The sequence below is a fragment of the Myotis yumanensis genome, unplaced genomic scaffold (assembly GCF_028538775.1).
Source record: "Myotis yumanensis isolate MYYU_CA2020_CCGP unplaced genomic scaffold, mMyoYum1.0.hap1 SCAF_5, whole genome shotgun sequence".
In the NCBI taxonomy this organism is placed as follows: domain Eukaryota; kingdom Metazoa; phylum Chordata; class Mammalia; order Chiroptera; family Vespertilionidae; genus Myotis; species Myotis yumanensis.
In genome coordinates this window covers 16,975,335-16,994,401 of record NW_027223756.1, presented here as the reverse complement: position 1 = coordinate 16,994,401, position 19,067 = coordinate 16,975,335, and positions in this window count along the sequence as shown.

The window sequence follows — 19,067 nt, the reverse complement described above, 5'->3', positions numbered from 1 at the left end:
GATTCAAGCTTACAACTACAGCTGTTGGCTATAATTGTGCTGGGAGGGCCCTGCTCTCTAAGCTGAAACTTACATGTGGCAATGAGAGGACTGTGCCCTCTCATCAGTCCAAGGCTTGAACCTGTCCAAAACACTGTAGCGGCTCCCCACAATAAAGTTTTAATTCTGTTTCTTTGTTCCTAATGTTGTGGCCCCACCCCATAACAAAGAAACAATTTCCGGAGGATGAGGTCCAGGAATCAGGATTTTAAAAAGATTCCCAGGTGATTCTAATGTGCAGCCAAGGTTGAGAACCACTGCTATAGATAATATTAAAAATATATCTAAATGTGCAATTCTTTGCCCAAAAACTGAGCATGTTCAAAAATTAAATGAAGAAAATTTGGATATACTCGATGGAGATTTTCAGACATACTTGAGTGATGATTCCATTGATTCCACAGATGATGCTGAAAAGGAAAATTTTTCCCATCGAATTTCTTAATAGTATTACTCCTTCGGGAATGCTGTGTCATAAATTAAAATTGAAAGTGGGTGCTATCATCATGCTATTGAGAAATCTCAATAGTAAATGGGGTCTTTATAATGGTACCAGATTTATTATCAAAAGATTACGACCTAACATTATTGAAGCTGAAGTGTTAACAGGATTTGCAGAGGGAGAGGCTGTTCTGATTCCAAGAATTAATTTGTCCCCATCTGACACTGGCCTCCCATTTAAATTGATTCGACGACGGTTTCCTGTGATGCCAGCATTTGTAATGACTATTAATAAATCACAGGGACAAACTCTAGACAAAGTAGGCATATTCCTACCTGAACCCGTTTTTGCACATGGTCAGTTATATGTTGCTTTCTCTCGAGTTTGAAGAGCATGTGACGTTACAGTTAAAGTTCTAAATACTTCATCACAAGGGAAATTAGTCAAGCACTCTGAAAGTGTTTTCACTCTTAATGTGGTGTACAGGGAGATATTAGAATAAGTTTAATCACTTTATCAGTCATTGTTTACATCACTGTTGTTTTTATATCATGTTTTTGTTGTTTTCATATCATGTTTTTGTTGTTTTCATACCATATTTTTGTCATTTTTATATCATGCCTGTGTTGTTATATCCTTTTGTTACTGTTTATTTATTAATAAATTTATATATTATTTTCATATACATTTTACTAATTTCATTTCATCTCTCACACTTCTATTATAGAGAAAGGGCAAATAACAATATTAAAATATCTCCACTAATTAATTCCCTTTTTAAAAAAAATATATTTTATTGATTTTTTACAGAGAGGAAGGGAGAGTGATAGAGAGTTAGAAACATCGATGAGAGAGAAACATCGATCAGCTGCCTCCTGCACACTCCCCACTCGGGATGTGCCCGCAACCAAGGTACATGCCCTTGACCGGAATCGAACCCTGGACCCTTGAGTCCGCAGGCTGATGCTCTATCCACTGAGCCAAACCGGTTAGGGTAATTAATTCCCTTTTAATGTGCACGAATTTTGTGCACCGGGCTACTAGTAGTATTATACCAATGTCGATTTCTCAGTTTTTGTAAATATACCATGGCTATTTTGATGTTAGGGAAGCAGCGTGAAATGTATACAGGAACTCAGTGCTGTATTTACAGCTTCACCGTGGATCAAAATTTATTTTAATAAAAAAGTGAAAAAGTGTGGCACCACACAGAGAAAACCATATGGCGAAAGCTTTCGCTCTACCGATGAGGAAATCAGAATTTACAGAGGCAGCATGCCAACGAAGAGCTTGACTTTGTGACTTACTTTTAGGCTTGGAAAACATGCAGTTAAGAAACATTTCCCACCCTGGGGTATCTTATTATGTTATTCCTACAAAAAGCTCATAGGATCCTAATAAGGGCTCTTTCCACTATACCGCATATTGACACTGTTTTAATTTTGTTTTCTATCTAAAATTTTTACAAATGTGAAAAATGGTGTAGATTAGGTAAAAGGCTAAGTCCTTAGGATGATGGTCTTTAAAACTTTGCCTGGTTTGGCCTCTGAGGACCTCTCCAGGCTTAACTTCTCCTTACAATGCAGACATCAGCTTCTTCCCCTGAATGTGCCATGCATTTTGTTTGTTTTGTTTGTTATGTGTTTGTTTGTCTTAGGACCCCTTTATATTCTCAAAGAGTGGCATCCCATACATGCATAGACACGGTGGTTCCATCTTTAGATCAGACCCTCCTCTAGGAAGTCATCATTATGGTCTACCCCACCATCTACCACTAAGAGCCAATTAGCCCATCTATTATTTTTTTCCAGTGGTAACCTGTACCTTTCAAGTGAAACAATATGTGCACTTAGTCCTACGTGTTCATTTTTTGCCCTCTACTACACACTCTTAATATATACATTTATGCCTCATAGTCTTTATTCATGCTAAAAGAGCATTTTAAATACTATTTGTTATTTTTTATCTCGGAATGCTCTCATCCCTGCCCCTCAGCATCCTAAAACCAAAAGTAGATGCAGTATGCCTATTGAAGAGGCGAGTGGTATGTTTGACTGGGGAGTTTTCTTTTTGCATGTTGATTTTTAGGTATGTGCCATTTCTCACAAACTCATGGCTAGGTTCCCAGGGTCTAACGGAGTACGGGCCCATAGCAGATATTGAAACTATCCATTGAATAAGTAATTCATAAGATGAAAACTAGACAATTGAACTATTTGTCTGAAAACCAACTGCACAGTTAAGGCAAAGCAACATTTGGGAATCCAATTTAACTAGATTGAACTAATCATATCTTTTCTCCTTTCAGCCTTTATACCTTGTAGGATATCCATGGAACCTCCTTTACTGCAGATAAAATAGTTTCCCTTTTCTGTTTCACAATCATGAAAGAAAAAGAGAAATAACATATCACAAGAGATCTATTGGCAGAAAAGCTTTAGTTGGCTCTTGTCATCACTCCTGCATAAAAGAAAAAAAATTCTCTAAACTACTCTAGAAAAGAAAGAGTGATGTGCTGTCCCTTTAAATTCTTCTGAATGGTGCTCTGTGAAGATAACTTACAGTGAGCATCAGACCATTTGTAGGAGCAGTAGGTTCCAGACAAGAGGGGTTATCTGTAGGGGAGAGAGGCAGAGAGTAGAGGTATGAGAAATGGAGTTAGGAGAGGGCTGTCACATAGGCTTCTGCTATGGGTTTCCACTGGCGAATAGCAGGAGTGTGAAGTGATACTGAGGTATGCTCTGTATAAATCTCCTCCTGCTTCTCTACTTTCCTTCTCTTCCTCTTTATCATTTTCACATCATTGTCATTTCATCTTCATAAACATCATCATCATCATCATCATCTTCATCATTATATCATCACCATCAACATTGTCATCATCTTCATCATTATTTCTATTTCATCACTTGCATAGCCCTTTGGCCAACACTGAGCAGACCATTAACTAGGCAGTGGTCAGCAAACTCATTAGTCAACAGAGCCAAATATCAACAGTCCTTCTTCAAAATAGTCTCGCCCAGGCCGAAAACTGACTTCTGCGTATGGGCCACAAAGTTTCAATAGCACTGTATGGGCGCCCGCACGTGGTATTTTGTGGAAGAGCCACACTCAAGGGGCCAAAGAGCCGGATGTAGCTCGTGAGCCTTAGTTTGCTGACCACGGAACTAGAGGATTTTATTGGGACAAATTCTACTGTGCTAGAACCAGAGAAGGATTTACAGAAAAGCCAATGAATCTTAAACCCCAGGACCCTTGGCTTACAAACACCGCTTATAAGAATATCCACTTGATTTTGTGTTTATACTTTCAGTTCTTTTTCTTAAAGAGCGTGCCCCCATAATCTGTAAGCTTCAGGCCCCACAAAATCTAGACCTGCTCCTGATTATAATTATCCAGTAGAGGAGCTCTAACAGAAATATGAGTATTGAGTATACAACAAGCTGCATTTTCATGGGTTAGTATGTCCCCGGAGAGCCTGCTCTATTAGTATACTGCATACCAAGTGGAAAATTATTAGATCCTTGTTGAATTAAAGTCAGTCTGTGAAAAGCCACCCTGCACACTTGTCTGCATTCGCTATTGGGTTAAATTAATCCAAAGATCTAGATGGTGTGGTGTTATGTTCAGTATCCAGCTGTTTGTGACCCTCCCTTGAGTGTGGGCAGATACATGCCTTTATTTCAATTTAGATGACATTTTTAATCTATTATAGCGGGTATAACCTCAAATTATTTAGGGCTTTTAATGTCCTCCACTGACTCTGGTTCCTTCCTGGTCAAGCTTGTTCCAATGATGGGTAACCTTCTGATTTAGAAGACCCATTTTGATTTTGTAGTAACCTATTAATAAGATGTCATCGGATTTAGAATGCCAATTTAAAGAAGGGTTAGAGCTTCTTAGATTTTTTTCTATCATATCTCTGATATATAAGCTGCAGAACATTCTGCATTTCCTTTTGAAGTATCATACTTAAAACTATTGTCTCTTTTTTATTTCCTTCCCAGCATCAGTTTAGTGTTAGGACTTGTAAAGGTATAATGGGATGGTTATGCAGGGACAGGTACCACTCATTATCCCTCTATAAGTTATGCACTATGTAAAAAGTCTGCACAGGAAAAGCTGGGCTAGCAATGGTGCCTCTGTATCAGGCTCACTTACCCATGTGGAGATTTGCTGAGCCTCGAGAATGGGGTGATTGTCTTATATTTGGGCCTCTTTCTTCCTTACGGTGAGATTATTACATCCTCCTCATTTGGGCATGAGTGAGTGAGTATCATGGGAGCAGATGGTGCTGTTTTATGAAGAAAGGTAAATCGACTGGGAGAGGGATGGGGGCCGAAACCGGTTTGGCTTAGTGGATAGAGCGTCGGCCTGCGGACTGAAGGGTCCCAGGTTCGATTCCAGTCAAGGGCATGTACCTGGGTTGCTGGCACATCCCCAGTGGGAGATGTGTGGGAGGCAGCTGATTGATGTTTCTCTCTCGTCGATGTTTCTAACTCTCTATCTCTCTCCCTTCCTCTCTGTAAAAAATCAATAAAATATATTTTTAAAAAAAGAAAAAAAAAGAAGAAGGATGGGGGAAATAAGAGGTAGGGAGAGGATGTTGTTGCTGTGGTGTACAACAGGTTTGTTTGTTTATTTTAATTGAGTTTTAAGAGAGATGAAGGCAGAGGGACAGAGAGGGTAGAAACATTGATGAGAGAAAGAAACATCATTGATCAGCTGACTCCTGCACATCTCCTACTGGAGACCAAGCCCACAATCCTGGGGCATGTGCCCTGACTGGGAATCGAACCAATGAACTCTTGGTTCATGGGTTAACACTCAACTACTGAGCCAGGCAACACGTTTTTTAATTGATTCAAGAACAGGCTTGCCCTAGCCAGTTTGGCTCAGTAAATATAGCATTGGACTGAAAGGCTGTGGGTTCAATTCTGGTCGAGGGCACGGAACTAGGTTGCAGACTTGATCCTCAGCCCTAGTTGAGGCACATTCTGGAGGCAACCAATCAATGTGTCTCTCTCACATTGATGTTTTTCTCTCTATTTCTCTCCCCGTCCCTTTCATTCTCTCTAAAAATCAACGGAAAAAATATCCTCAGGTAAGGATTAACAGCAACAACAAAAGAATAGGCTTGAAGCTATTGGTTTCATTGATCCATCAGCCATTTATTGAGTACCTATTGTGTAAACAGCTCTAGACCTTTGTATCTTTTAATACTTTGTAGGTGTGAAAGATATACATTTGCAGAATGTATTCTCTCTGTAAAATATATATATATATATATATATATATATATATATATATATATATTTAAGAAATGAGGTATTTGCTACTGGGGATGCAGAAGGTTGCCTGTAAAACAAATCATTGTAATGCAAATAGAATGAAATAAACAGGAAAGGAGGTAATATCTAATTATTGTAGAGATTTCAGGGAAAAAATTGTAGCTTCTGATTGTGGATTCCATAATTTCATAGAGGCAGTGACCTGTGGACCAAGCCTTGAAGAGTGATAGGATTTACCTGTATTGAGAATGGTGGCCGAGGGCTTGCTAGGAATCTATAATAATAAAAGCATAATATGCTAATTAGACCAGACAGCCAAACGACCTTCCGGATGAAGCTTGGGCTACAAGGGCCGAGCCCCTTGCACGAATTTCATGCATCAGGCCTCTAGTAGGGAATAAATAGGTAATAAGGCAAAGGTTGAAAGGGCTTGATCAAAGTGAGGAATGGTGACCAGTCTGGCACACTTACAACCATCCCAATAATTCTAAGGTGCCCTGATCTTTTGTAAAACTGCCCCAGGTGTAAGTTAGATAGGCTCAGAATTTTGAATTTATAACTAATTAATAAGTTCCTTGGTAATAGAAAATAACAGTAGAAACTTCGGTTTTTAAAAGTATGTGTGAATTGCTTGCCTTGCTTAGCCATTCATTGTGTCTGTGTCGGGGTGTGTATGTGTGTGTATGTGTGTGTGGTGTAACCACTATGATAGTGTCCATTTCACAGATGACAAAACTGAGGAACAGAGAGGAAGCAATACTCCTCCAAGGCCACATTGCTAATAGCTGGCAGAGCTAGGACTTTAACACCATCTGTATGAATCCACAGCCCATGTGTAAACTCTGACTGTTTTTGCTGCACAGTAGAGTAGGTAAAAAGTTAACATACTCTAAGCATCTTCCTGGAAGAACAAGAGTCAAGACATGAAGCTTCCTGGGTTTCTAATAGCGTCCTCACACTGGGGAATGGAGCCACCTCATTGCTAAGATCCATTGCTTTACGAAAATGAAATTGGATGGCACTTGTGTTTAGATCAGTCACACAAATCAGGGCCTAACTCTTTCTCCTTGTTTTTTGTTTTGTTTTGTTTGTTTGTTTGTCAGATAGAAAATTGGGCAATTCCTCGATTAAATATCACCAACCTTCTTGCATCCCCAGCAGCAAATGACACATTTCTTAGGGGTTTGTCAAAATTTCACCTCTCCGGTATCTCATTTTCCTGGCTCAGCACTGGACAATGGGGACAAAGACACAACATTTTCAGCCTGGCTGTTTCTTGTTTCTTAAGATACACTCTTAGCAGAGAAAGAGCAATTTCACTTTTTTGGAGAAGTTTCTTTCTCTGTCACCTGGTGCATACCTGGAAACCTCCAGTTCTCATTCAGCATTTCAACCCATCTGGCCAGACTGGAGGGAGAGGTTTCTCTGTATTGTAAGTTAGCAAGCCAGCCCTACCCTTTTTAGAGTTGGTTAGAAAACAGGGTAAGATCCAGGACTCTTTAGAAAGGGGTCATGACCATGTTTAGACACCAAGAATTGGCATCCATTTCTTTTTTTTATTTTTTTAAATATATTTTATTGATTTGTTTTTTACAGAGAGGAAGGGAGAGGCATAGAGAGTTAGAAACATCGATCAGCTGCCTCCTGCAGTCACCCCACCTGGGATGTGCCCAGACCCAAGGTACATGCCCTTGACCGGAATCAAACCTGGGACCCTTCAGTCTGCAGGCCGATGCTCTATCCATCAAGCCAAACCGGTTAGGGCGGCATCCATTTCAATAAATATTAATTGTACTCTGGCAATTGTGTACCACAATTGTGGACCAAGAGCAGAGCAAATCCCAGATGTTCCCGTTAATCAGCAAACACTCATTCAGTGTCTGCAAGTGTGAGAAACTGTGGAAAATGCTGAAGATGTTTTACAAAGGGCCCTACAATCTATTTAGGGAGAGAAGCTAAATATAGTTAAATAACTGAGGGCTCAATGTTTATATGTTATGTGCTCAGTCAGAGAACCCTTGGCACCCTGTGTTGTTTTCAGACAAAGGGATATTTGGGCTGTCTTGGAGAAATCAGATCGGATGTCTAGGAGAAATTGAATTAAGTTTTTAAGAAGAGGCAAAATCCAAATAGATGGCGAGGAAGAAAGAAAAGAACATTTCAGGTGAGAGAAGTGGAGGTTTCAGAGCTTTAAGCACATTAGATGCTCAATAAAGGTCATTGACTGGAATAAAATTAAAACTTGATATTTCAGTTATGCCTCTCTAATGCCATGTCAAATGCTTTCCTAAATACTTTCATGTCAGATCAGAAGATAGTATTACATACTTTTTAATACTTAGAGGAATACTTCTCTAGGGAGCATAGATTAATTCACCCCGCACGTTTTCTTTGAATTAGATTGACTCATGAATATCTTCAACTATACATGAATGGAAGGTTGGGACCCAAAAGAAAAATGGTGCTTGTTGTTTTTCCTTTTTTATGGGGCAAAGTATCTATGAGCACCTCTCCCCACTGACAGCTCTTTAATCATAATTTGGCTGGCTCCCTGGGAGAAAGATGGGACATGGACGTGGTTCAGTGTAAGGCGTGATGATGACCAGAATCATTCCATAAATTGGCAGGCTTTTTCCTAAAGAAGGACTTGGCATCCATTTTTTAAAATTATATTTTACTAGAGGCCCCGTGCACAAAAATTTGTGCACTCGGGGGTCCCTCAGCCCAGCCTGTGCCCTCTCGCAGTCTGGGACCCTTCCGGGGATGTCCACCTGCTGGCTTAGGCCTGCTCCCTGGGGATTGTGCCTAAGCTGGCAGTGATACATCCCTTGGGGGATGTCCACTTGCCAGCGGGCCGAAGCTGCAGTTGAACATCCACAGAGCTGCTGAGGAGGCAGGAGAGGCTCCCACCATCGCCAATGTGATGCCTTCAGCCTGGCTTGTGGCTGAGCAGAGCTCCCCGTGTGGGAGTGCACTGACTACCAGGGGGCAGCTCCTGCATTGAGCATCTGCCCCCTGTTGGTCAGTGTGTGTCATAGTGACCAGTCATTCCCAGTCGTTCTGCTGTTAGGGTCAATTTGCACATTACCGCCCTAACAGGTTTGGCTCAGTGGATAGAGCATCGGCCTGCGGACTGAAGGGTCCCAGGTTCGATTCTCGTCAAGGGCATGTACTCTGGTTGCGTACACATCCCCAGTAGGGGGTGTGCAGGAGGCAGCTGATCGAAGTTTCGCTCTTATCGATGTTTCTAACTCTCTATCCCTCTCCCTTCCTCTCTGTAAAAAATCAATAAAATATATTTGGGGAAAAAAATTGCATGTGCACATTACCCTTTTATTATATAGGATAGAAGCCTGGTGCACGGGTGGGAGCCAGCTGGTTTGCCCTGAAGGGTGTCCCAGATCAGGGTGGGCAGGGGACCCCCAGCTCCCTACGATCGCCCACGCCGCCCCTGCTCATGATCGCTGGCTCTGCCCATGCTCACGCCTAACACCTCTGGCCAAGGCATTAGGCCTGGGCAAGAGACCCCCAGCTCCCCACCATCGTCAACTCGGCCCCTGCTCCCTGCGATTGCCAGCTCTGCCCTAATGCCTCTCGCCCAGGCATTAGGCCTGGGCAGGGGACCCACAGCTCTCCAAGGGACCTCCTGCTCCACCCCTTCCCAGGCCTAATGCCTGTGGCCAAGGCATTAGGACTGGGCAGGTGACCCCAAGCTCCCACCATCAGCGACTGTGCCCCTGCTCCCCATGATCGCTGGCACTGCTCCTGCCCAGGCCTAATGCCTCTGGCCAAGGCATTAGGCCCGGGCAGGGGACCCCCGCAGCTGCAGCCTCCCAAGATCATGGGCTCCACCCCTGCCCGGGCCTTACGCCTCTGGCTGAGGCGTTGGGCTTGGGCAGTGGGGACCCCCAGCTGCAGCTGCCCCTGCCCTGGCCTAACACCTCCTCTGGCCGAGGCGTTAGGCCTGGGCAAGGGAACCCCCAGTTGCAGCCGCCTGCGATCGTGGGCTCCACCCCTGCCTGGGCCTTACTCCTCTGGCTGAGGGTGAGGCCCGGGCAGTGGGGACCCCCAGCTGCAGCCGCCCCTGCCCAGCCTAATGCCTCTGGCCGAGGCATTAGACCCAGGCAGGGGACCCCCCCAGCTGCAGCCCCCCCGATGGTGAGCTCCGCCCCTTCCCGGGCCTAACGCCTTTGGCCTAGGCGTTAGGCCCGGGCAGCAGGGAGCCCGAGCTGCAGCCGCCCCCCTATCGTGGGCTCCGCCCCTGCCCGGGCCTTATGCCTCTGGCCAAGGCTACCGGCAGGGGACCCCCCCAGGTGCAGCCGCCCGCAATCGATCGTGGGCTCCACCCCTGCCCAGGCCTTACGCCTCTGGCCAAGGCGTTAGGTCCAGGCAGGGGACCCCCCAAGCTGCAGCCGCCCCCCGATCGTGGGCTCCGCCCCTGCCCGGGTCTTACGCCTCTGGCTGAGGCGTGAGGCCCGGGCAGTGGGGACACCCAGCTGCAGCCGCCCCTGCCCAGCCTAACGCCTATGGCCAAGGCTAGGCCCGGGCAGGGGATCCCCCAAGCTACAGACCCCCGATCGTGGGCTCCGCCCCTGCCCCGGCCTTATGCCTCTGGCCGAGGCATTAGGCCAAGGCAGGGGACCCTCGCTGCAGCTGCCCCTGCTCCGGCCTAACACCTCCTCTGGCCGAGGCGTTAGGCCCAGGCAGGGGAATCCCCAGCTGCAGCCGCCGCCCCATCGTGGCCTCCCCTCCTGCCCGGGCCTCACGCCTCTGGCGGAGGCGTGAGGCCCGGCCAGTGGGGACACCCAGCCGCAGCTGCCCCTGCCCAGTCTAACGCCTCTGGCCAAGGCGTTAGGCCCGGGCAGGGGACCCCCCCAAGCTGCAGCCGCCCCTCCCGGACCTTTTGCTTCTGGCGGAGGCTTAGGCCCGGGCAGAGGATCCCCCAAGCTGCAGCGCCCCCCCATGGGCTCCACCCCTGCCCGTGCCTAATGCCTCTGGCTGAGGCGTTAGGGCAGAGGGGACCCCCAGCTGCAGCCGCCCCCCCCACCCAGCTGCAACCGCTCCCTGATCGTGGGCTCCGTGGGCTCCGGGCAGCGGCTGCAGCCACCCCGAGATCCCGGGCTCCACCCCTGCCCAGCTCCCATTGCTGACTCCGCCCCTACTTCCTTTTATCACTGGCCAGTGTGGCAAAGGCCAGGATTCTCCGATCATGGCTGGGGGGCAGGGGCCGCCTTTGCCCTGACCCCCGGCTCTTAGCTCCCCCCTGGGAGTGCCAGGGGGCTTCTTCTGTGCTTTCCATTGTGCCTCCCTGCATTGTGACTACATATGCAAATTAACCGCCATCTTTGTTGACAGTTAACCGCCATATTGGCTGGTGATTAATTTGCATATCTCGCTAATTAGCCAATGGGAAGGGTAGCGGTCGTACGCTAATTACCATGTTTCTCTTTTATTAGTGTAGATTGTTATGGAAGCAGCATATGAATATAGAAAATTAGTGGATACAGGCAAGCAAAATTGAAAATTAATCACATTCCTACTGCTGAAAGTTCCAAACTATAACACTTTATTGTATCTTTCCAGATATTATATCTATATATCTAAAGGTATATAGATATATAGATATATAGGTATAGATATAGAGATATAGATATAGATAGATATAGTTACACATACATTTTTGTAGTTTTTCACATGAGATAATGCTATATATATTGTTTGGTAATCTGTATTTTTTAGTTTATCATCTTTACTTTTCCATTTCAATAAATTTTAAACTCATTTAATACCCAGACTCATTCCTGTTTCCCAGTTGACACAAAGATTTTCTTTAAGGTTCTCAGTATTCAGTTCTGGACCACACATGTATCTGGCCATCATGGTCCTGTCTTGCTCAGTTCAGGTGGGCATAACAAAAATATCAGCGACTGGGCAGCTTAAACATCAGGAATTTTATTTTTGCATGGTTCTGAAGGCTGAAAGTCCCCAGATTAAGGTCTGGAAGGGTCAGTTTCTGATGCTAGCTCTCTCTTGTCTTGGAGATGGTTACTTTCTTGCTGTGTCCTCAGCCTTTCCATGTACTGTGACCCCACTGGGCATTGGGAAGTCAATATCCCCTTTCCTCAGGCCCACTTCTCCAAACACCACAGATAGACAACCCCCATGGTTATTGCAGCCTCCGCACCACCAGGACTCACTTGGTACCTGGGAGGGGGCTGGGCAAGAGGCTTCCATCACTAAGTATCCCAGATGTTCATTATGGTACTGCCATCCTCAGGCAATTATAGCCACTGCCATGGCCTGCTGAGACACCATGGGCTGTATGTGCTCAGCCTTCACCCTCAGTGGGGACCGGAATGCAGATACCTGGAGGGTGAAGCTCTACGGTATAATTCAGTGCACCTGCCTGCCACCAACATGACCTGGTCGCCATTCTGAGCAGAGAGCAGCAGCTGCCACTGGGCAGTGACAGGGAGGAGTAGACTGGGGGAGGCTCAGGATGTCAGGGACACAAAGCTTGAGAACCTGTCCCGGGAGGCAGGGCCATATTTGAGCGGAAGCTCCCAAGTCCTGGTTTGCTCCGGTATTCCAGGGGACCTTATTATAAAACACAACTTAGAAGATCCAATTCAGAAATTCAAGATGACACCTACAGAGCATGAAACTCCAAGACCAGGGCCCTTCTGAGCACAGGGCTCTGTGTGACTGCACTGGTCACGCTCCATGGAGCTGGCCCTGACTCCCGGGTTTCTGACTTAAGCATCAGGGCCATTAAATATGAGGGTCATTTGCTGAGATGAGAGAAGAATGAAAACCATTCAGCTTGCAAAGGGTGGTTTTGGTCTTCCGTTTGGTCAAGTGAAATCTTACATACCTCTGATGGACTTGAGGAAAATGTCCAGGAGGGAATTGGAATTATAAGTCTAGAGCTCCAGGAGTTCTGGAGGCTTCAAGGTGCTCAAAGCTGTAATCTGATAATCCTGTTAATTTGTTGAGTATGTTTCCCTCCACATCCCGTGTGGAGTAGGGTTCGGTATCTGAAAGAGAGGCCGCACACAAATGAGAGAGAAATGACATGAGATAATTTTGGAATATTGGGGGATCAGGCAGGCAAGTCCTGAAGGATGCCCCCCCATGCTCAGGCCGCTCCAACCTTTTATTTGATCTGGGGTAGCCCTAGGGTAAGGAGGTTTGTCTGGGGTAGCCCTAGGGTAAGGTGGTTTGTCTGGGGTAGCCCTAGGGTAAGGTGGTTTGAATGACACATGGATTAGCTCATCGGTAGACAATTTCCAGAAATAGGCAGAATATTTGATCAACAATAATCAACAAGGATCTACACAAGTATTTAAGGAATTCAGTGAACTAAGGTGGGGATGATGCTTCAGCTACCATTATCTAGATTAACTGGGTGGTGTCTAAATTAACTGGGTGGTGCACAGTCCTGACCTTTGCTAGGACTTTCAAAGGTTACTAGCTTTTGGGGGACTCTGTCTATACTCAGCTAGTGAATACAGTAAATGGTTTCCTGCATTAATTCTTTCTCAAACGGAAAGTGTAGCTGCAAACTTCTGGGTGTTGGGATTCCAGAGGAACATGAATTTTAAGTATCTGAGTACCCCGAACATCTTTTGACAAACCTTTGTCTTTATTTGCCCACAACATTAATTCATTTGCAGAAGGCTCTCTCTTTTTCCTATACTTGCCTGTATTTATTCTTCTGCTGGTCTCAATTTTCCGATTTCCAAATAGTATTTTTGTTCCTCAAGTGAATATTAACTCTTGAATTATTCAGATTTACAGTGCATGTAATTCTGCATCATTATGAACACACAAAGAGGGACAATGGACTTTTCTTTCTCTTAAAATAGAATAAAAATGTGCTCGTGAGCCAGATCCTCTTCTTCAAATACAGTGTAAACTAGAAAACTGGCCAACATGCCTGTTTGTTTTCTTTCCCCACACACTCCGTTTATAAGTACATTTCAGAATGAAGCTGTTTTGACCACTCTCCCTTCCCCCTATTGTATGTGAGAGGGACTCAGGAATAATTAATAATTATTATTTTTAATCCTCACCTGAGAATATGTTTTTCTTATTGGTTTTAGAGAAAGGGAGAGAGAGAGAGCGAGAGGAACATTGATGTGAGAGAGAAACATCCATTGATCGTCTCCCATACACTCCCTGACTAGGGATTGATTGGAAATGGAACCCAAATCCTGGGTATGTGCCCTGACTAGGAATTGAACCCACAAGCCATCAGTGCATGGGATGACACTCCAACTAACTGAGTAACACTAGCCATGATGACTCAAGATTCATTTAAAACAAGAGTTCTGTGCTTAGAGGAGTTACAGGATGTTTGCCTCTGGTGAGTGTGAGGAAAACCTTTCTCCCATGCTTTGCCCATGGCCATGACAGTTTCCATTTGTCTATTTTCCCCATAAAGGGACTCAGTCCTTAGGCTGTTTATTTTTTCTTCTTTCTTTCTTATTTTCTTAAAGGATAACAAAAGGCGGCGTCTGGTAGACTGTGCAGAGATGTATTAGAAAGATGGCTCCTCATTTAGGTATGACTTGTGTTTTTGACATCTATGCGGGACACTTCTAAATTGGGTCTTTTCCAAATGATGTCAGAGAAAACTAGAAACAAGCTTACTGAAGGCCCTGGATTATTATTGTCTCCTCTTTCAGGCAATGCTGCAGGCAGCCCATTGAAAGCAAGGGCATAATTAGAAATTGTGTTAAAGATAAATCTGTTCTTGGAGATGAATATGGATTTGAAGGTAGTTAGCTGTGTTCAACCAGTCATAGTGGCCTACTTTTTAAATAAATGGATCTGTTTTGTATGTCTACTACTGTTAGATGGTGAAGAAAGGATGTTTTAGGGCACACTTTTTTGGACTATATATCTTATAGGGAATTTACTCCTCTAACAAATGTAATTTATTGAAAAATTAGATTTGAATCAGCATGATGCCTTATAAATAAGAGGCAGTCAGTAAATATCTTTAGGACTTTAATTGGGCATGAATCTTTTCTATACTCAGAGCCTTACACTCTAGTTCAACAGCCAGGAAGGAGTCTGAAAAGTTAATTCAGCATGCAGGTAATAAAACTTGCCATGAGTAAAGCATGATATTAGATGTTTAGTGGAATAAAAAAAGAATAAACAGGTAGAATAACAACTCTAGCTTCTAAGGTCTTAGAGGACACTAAAGCATACAGAATTCATCAGACTTACATTTTCTTTTTTAACCTGGAAGAAAAATCTATAAATCACTTTACTTAATCTAAGGTTTTACTTCTATAAATGACAGTGTGGACTAGACTCATCAGTCAGAATTAGTGACAAAGTTGGGGTCAGATGCTATTCTTTAACCAGTATTTATTTCAACTGTATAAACAGGGCTTTCTTTGACAGTAGTTTTGAGAGTTCTCTTGCTATAGTATCCATGGAATGTGACGATTGATACCTACTTAGTGTGAGAGGTCATTCAAAACAGTTTCATCAAGTGAGGGTGGAAACTAGCCCATAACCATGTGTGTTTGAAACAGTGCACTTGATTTATCTACATGGAGAATCATTAGAGTGACATAATTATAATCCCTAGAAAACAGGGCGCATGCCCACTAATACAGCAATGGTTAAATGGACTATCTCAAATAGCCATCAGAGATGAAACTGTAGGTGAGTATTTAACAGTAACATAGAAAAGTGTTTGCCATGTAACATTATGTAAAAATGTACACTGCATTATAATAGCATCCATTAATATATGTTTTGCCTACTCTTTGCAGCAACAGTCACTTCTTCAAAAGTTTCCTAAAGATAAATTTGCAAAAACAATTAAAAGATGCAAGCAAAGTGCTGTTTATTGCAACAGTATATGTAACAGCAAAAGCCTGGAAACAACCTCAAAGTTTATCATTAGGGGGCAAATGAGGAATTATGTTCATGTCATTGAGATCCAGGGTATTTTGTGTATGGGAAATGGAAAATGGCTGTAAGACAGGTAGGTTTAAGTAAAAATCACAATCATTCTGAATTTGATTTGTAGGTAGCAGTTTGAACTCCCTGTAGATAAAAAACAAACATATTTAGTAGGTCTGTCCTCTGAAAATGGCTAGAAAAAAATGTCCACCATTAAGTCAGCAGACCTCTTGGAGATGTGACTGATTCAGGTCTGAGGTAGAAAGTGTTTGAAACAAATGTGGGTCTTGTCCCACCAGAAAACAGGCCAACTATACAAAGGCTACTGAGAATGTCGGGGAGGGTGAGGAAGCAAGCTACATAGGTTCCTGCCAGCCAAAGATGGAAGGATTTTAGCTCCAATAGTTTAATAGCTGGAATGATTGGTGTTCTGTTTCTGTTTTGGGGAGGCAGTAAACATTATACTCAGAGACTGAGTTGTCTTTGCCAGTAATTTATTTAGCACAGGTTCACTGTGGGAGATATGATTATTTCATAAGTCAATAGCATACAAGATAATATCTCTTCGTAAACCAGAAAAAGAAAAAACAAGAAATAACATACGCCAAATAAATGACAAATCCATCACACTATTGTTGCAGGTAAGGGGAGGTGAAGGAATAAAGTCCACCTTTAATAATAGGTATACCTTTGTGTATTAAGAGGCACTGGGGAGAGTCAGTGACCAGCCAAGAGCTGATTTCCAGTTGCGAGCACCAAAGTAAAAGTCCCCTGTTGCTAGAGCGTGTTGCTAGGGAATGAAAATGCCCATGTTGGTGGGTTCTCTTGATCAAGCTAACAGAATGATAACCCTAGAAGAACCAAATAGTTGTTACGGAGAAGATGCTCCTTTGGAAATGCTAAAACAATACATGAGGAAGGAAGATAGAATATCACCATTTTATAATGTCTAATGAAATATCTACAAAATGATCATTAAGGTTGCTAACATCACAAAAAGGGGAAACAAGACTTTTATGTGCCTCTTAAGACACCACCACCTGAGATATTTTCCAGCCCCCCAAAATCGCACCTGATTCTGATCAAGACTGTAGGCATAATTCCCCATTTATCTTAAAGCTAGGAAACAGAAGAGCACATTAAGCAATGCCATGAGGATAAAATTAGTAATAGCCACACAGTGCAAAACTCCAGGAGACAAACTACTTAGTTTCTTCTACAAAGATTTGTGATGAAAAAAGCTGAAGGGAGAGAGAGGGGGAAGCTATAGATTACAAGAGACTTAAAAGCAATGAGCCTCAAACTTTAATTAATATGCATATAAATCACCTGGGATCTTGTTATAATACAGATTCTGCTTTGGTGGGTCTGGGTGGGGGGAGGCTGTGAGTCTGTATTTCTAACCACCTCCCAGATGAGGCCAGCGAGCTGCTACCTTTACTGTACTTTGAGGCAGTAACATACAGGAGACTGTATCCATAGCAATGGATGGACCTAAATTTTATCCTGATTCAAATAATCTAAAAATAGATCATGAGAGATTAGAAATATGAACATTAAACAGTGATATTTAATAGAAAAGAACTACTATTAAATGTATGGGTGAAATAATAGTATTCTATTAGGTTTAAAGAAAAGCACATTTATTTTATAAAATACATAATATAATATTTTCAGTTGTAATAATATGATGTATGGGAGAGCTTCAAAATAGAGCATTGGCCCACACACTGAAATGTCTCTGGTTCGATTCCCAGTCAAGGACATGTATCTGGGTTGTGGGTTCACTCCCCAACTGATTGGTCGGGCACATCTCCCTCTTCCTCCCTCCCTTCCACTCTCTCTGAAAAGCAATGGAAAAAATATCCTTAGGCGAGGATTAACAACAAAATAACAAATCTCAAAAATGTCCAAACAACAGCTTTCCTTTCTCAACCTTCCTCTCTTCTAGGCAGTGGTCTGAAATGCCTCTTGATTGTCAAATTCCATAGGATATGGCCATAATGCCCCCATGTTCCCCTTTTTCTAATTTTGTAAATAAAATTCAAGAGCCTGGCTTGTGTAACGTTTCAGAAGAGAGTAGATGGCAAAGTTAGGATGAGATAGCCTATCTCCTATATCTCATCTGACTTCACTTTCATTATATCACACTAGAGGCCCATTGCATGAAGATTCGTGCAATAGGCCTTCTTTCCCCTGGCTGCCAGCACCAGTTTTCCTCTGGCACTCGGGACCCAGACTTTCATTCTGGCCACCGCCTTCCATCTTCGCTCTGGACACAGTCTTCGCTGCGGCTGGAGCCTTCAGTCTTTGCTCCTCGCTCCGGCAGGAGTCTTCAGTCTCTGGCCAGAGCTGCTCCTGTAGCTCCTTCCGCCCCCCATCCTCCCCCTCATAGCTTGATCGCTGCTTTGTCTGCAGACCTTGCCAAAGGGCTCCTGGGTCCCGGGGTGCCGCCTTGCCTGCGGCCCGGCTTTCCGATCACGATCACGATCACAGCTGCAGGCAAGGCGGTTCCTGGGTCCCAGGGGGGTCGCCTTGCCTGTGGCCTGGCTTTCCGGCAGCTCCTGGGGTCGCACACAGGGGCCTGGATGGTGGCTCCCGGTGTCCCGCCCTGCCTGCAGTATGCAAATTAGCCGCCACCTTTGTTGGTGGTTAATTTGCATATCACACTGATTAGCCAATGGGAGGTGTATCGAAGGTATGGTCAATTACCATGTTTGTCTATTATTAGATAGGATTATTGCCCAGGGTCTCTATTATCTATTTTTGGACAGAGTAACTGGATTAAAGAATTAGAGATCCATACCTAGCTGGTTTGGCTTAGTGGATAGAGTGTCGGCCTGCAGACTGAAATGGTCCCAGGTTCAATTCTGGCCAAGGTCACATGCCCTGGTTGCGGGCTCCATCCTCCCCCCCCCCCCCCCCAGTGGGGGGCAGCCAATCGGTGATCCTCTCTCATTGATATTTCTATCTCTCCATTCCTCTCCCTTCCTCTCTGAAATCAATAAAAATATATTAAAAAAAGAATTGGAGATCCAGTTCTTAGTGCTTAGAGAAATAAAAGAGAATATGAGACATGTTCTCAACCCTTCCCTGGACAAGATCTGATATAGAAATATGTCAAGGAAAGACAGTCAGTTTCCCGTGCACTTTAGCCACAACTGTTCTCTTCATATAACTTCTTACTTGAAAGTCCCATATGTTCAGTGAAAAGAGTTGCTCAGAGGCTCTGTGGAGCATGGCTTGAAAAATAAAAAAACCTTGGAGGAAGGAGAGAGAAGTTACTAAGGACTGAGGTGGAGAAGGGCAAGGTTTCAGGAGACACTTCATGGAAAAAGAAAACTCAACTAGGTCTTGAAGTGTGA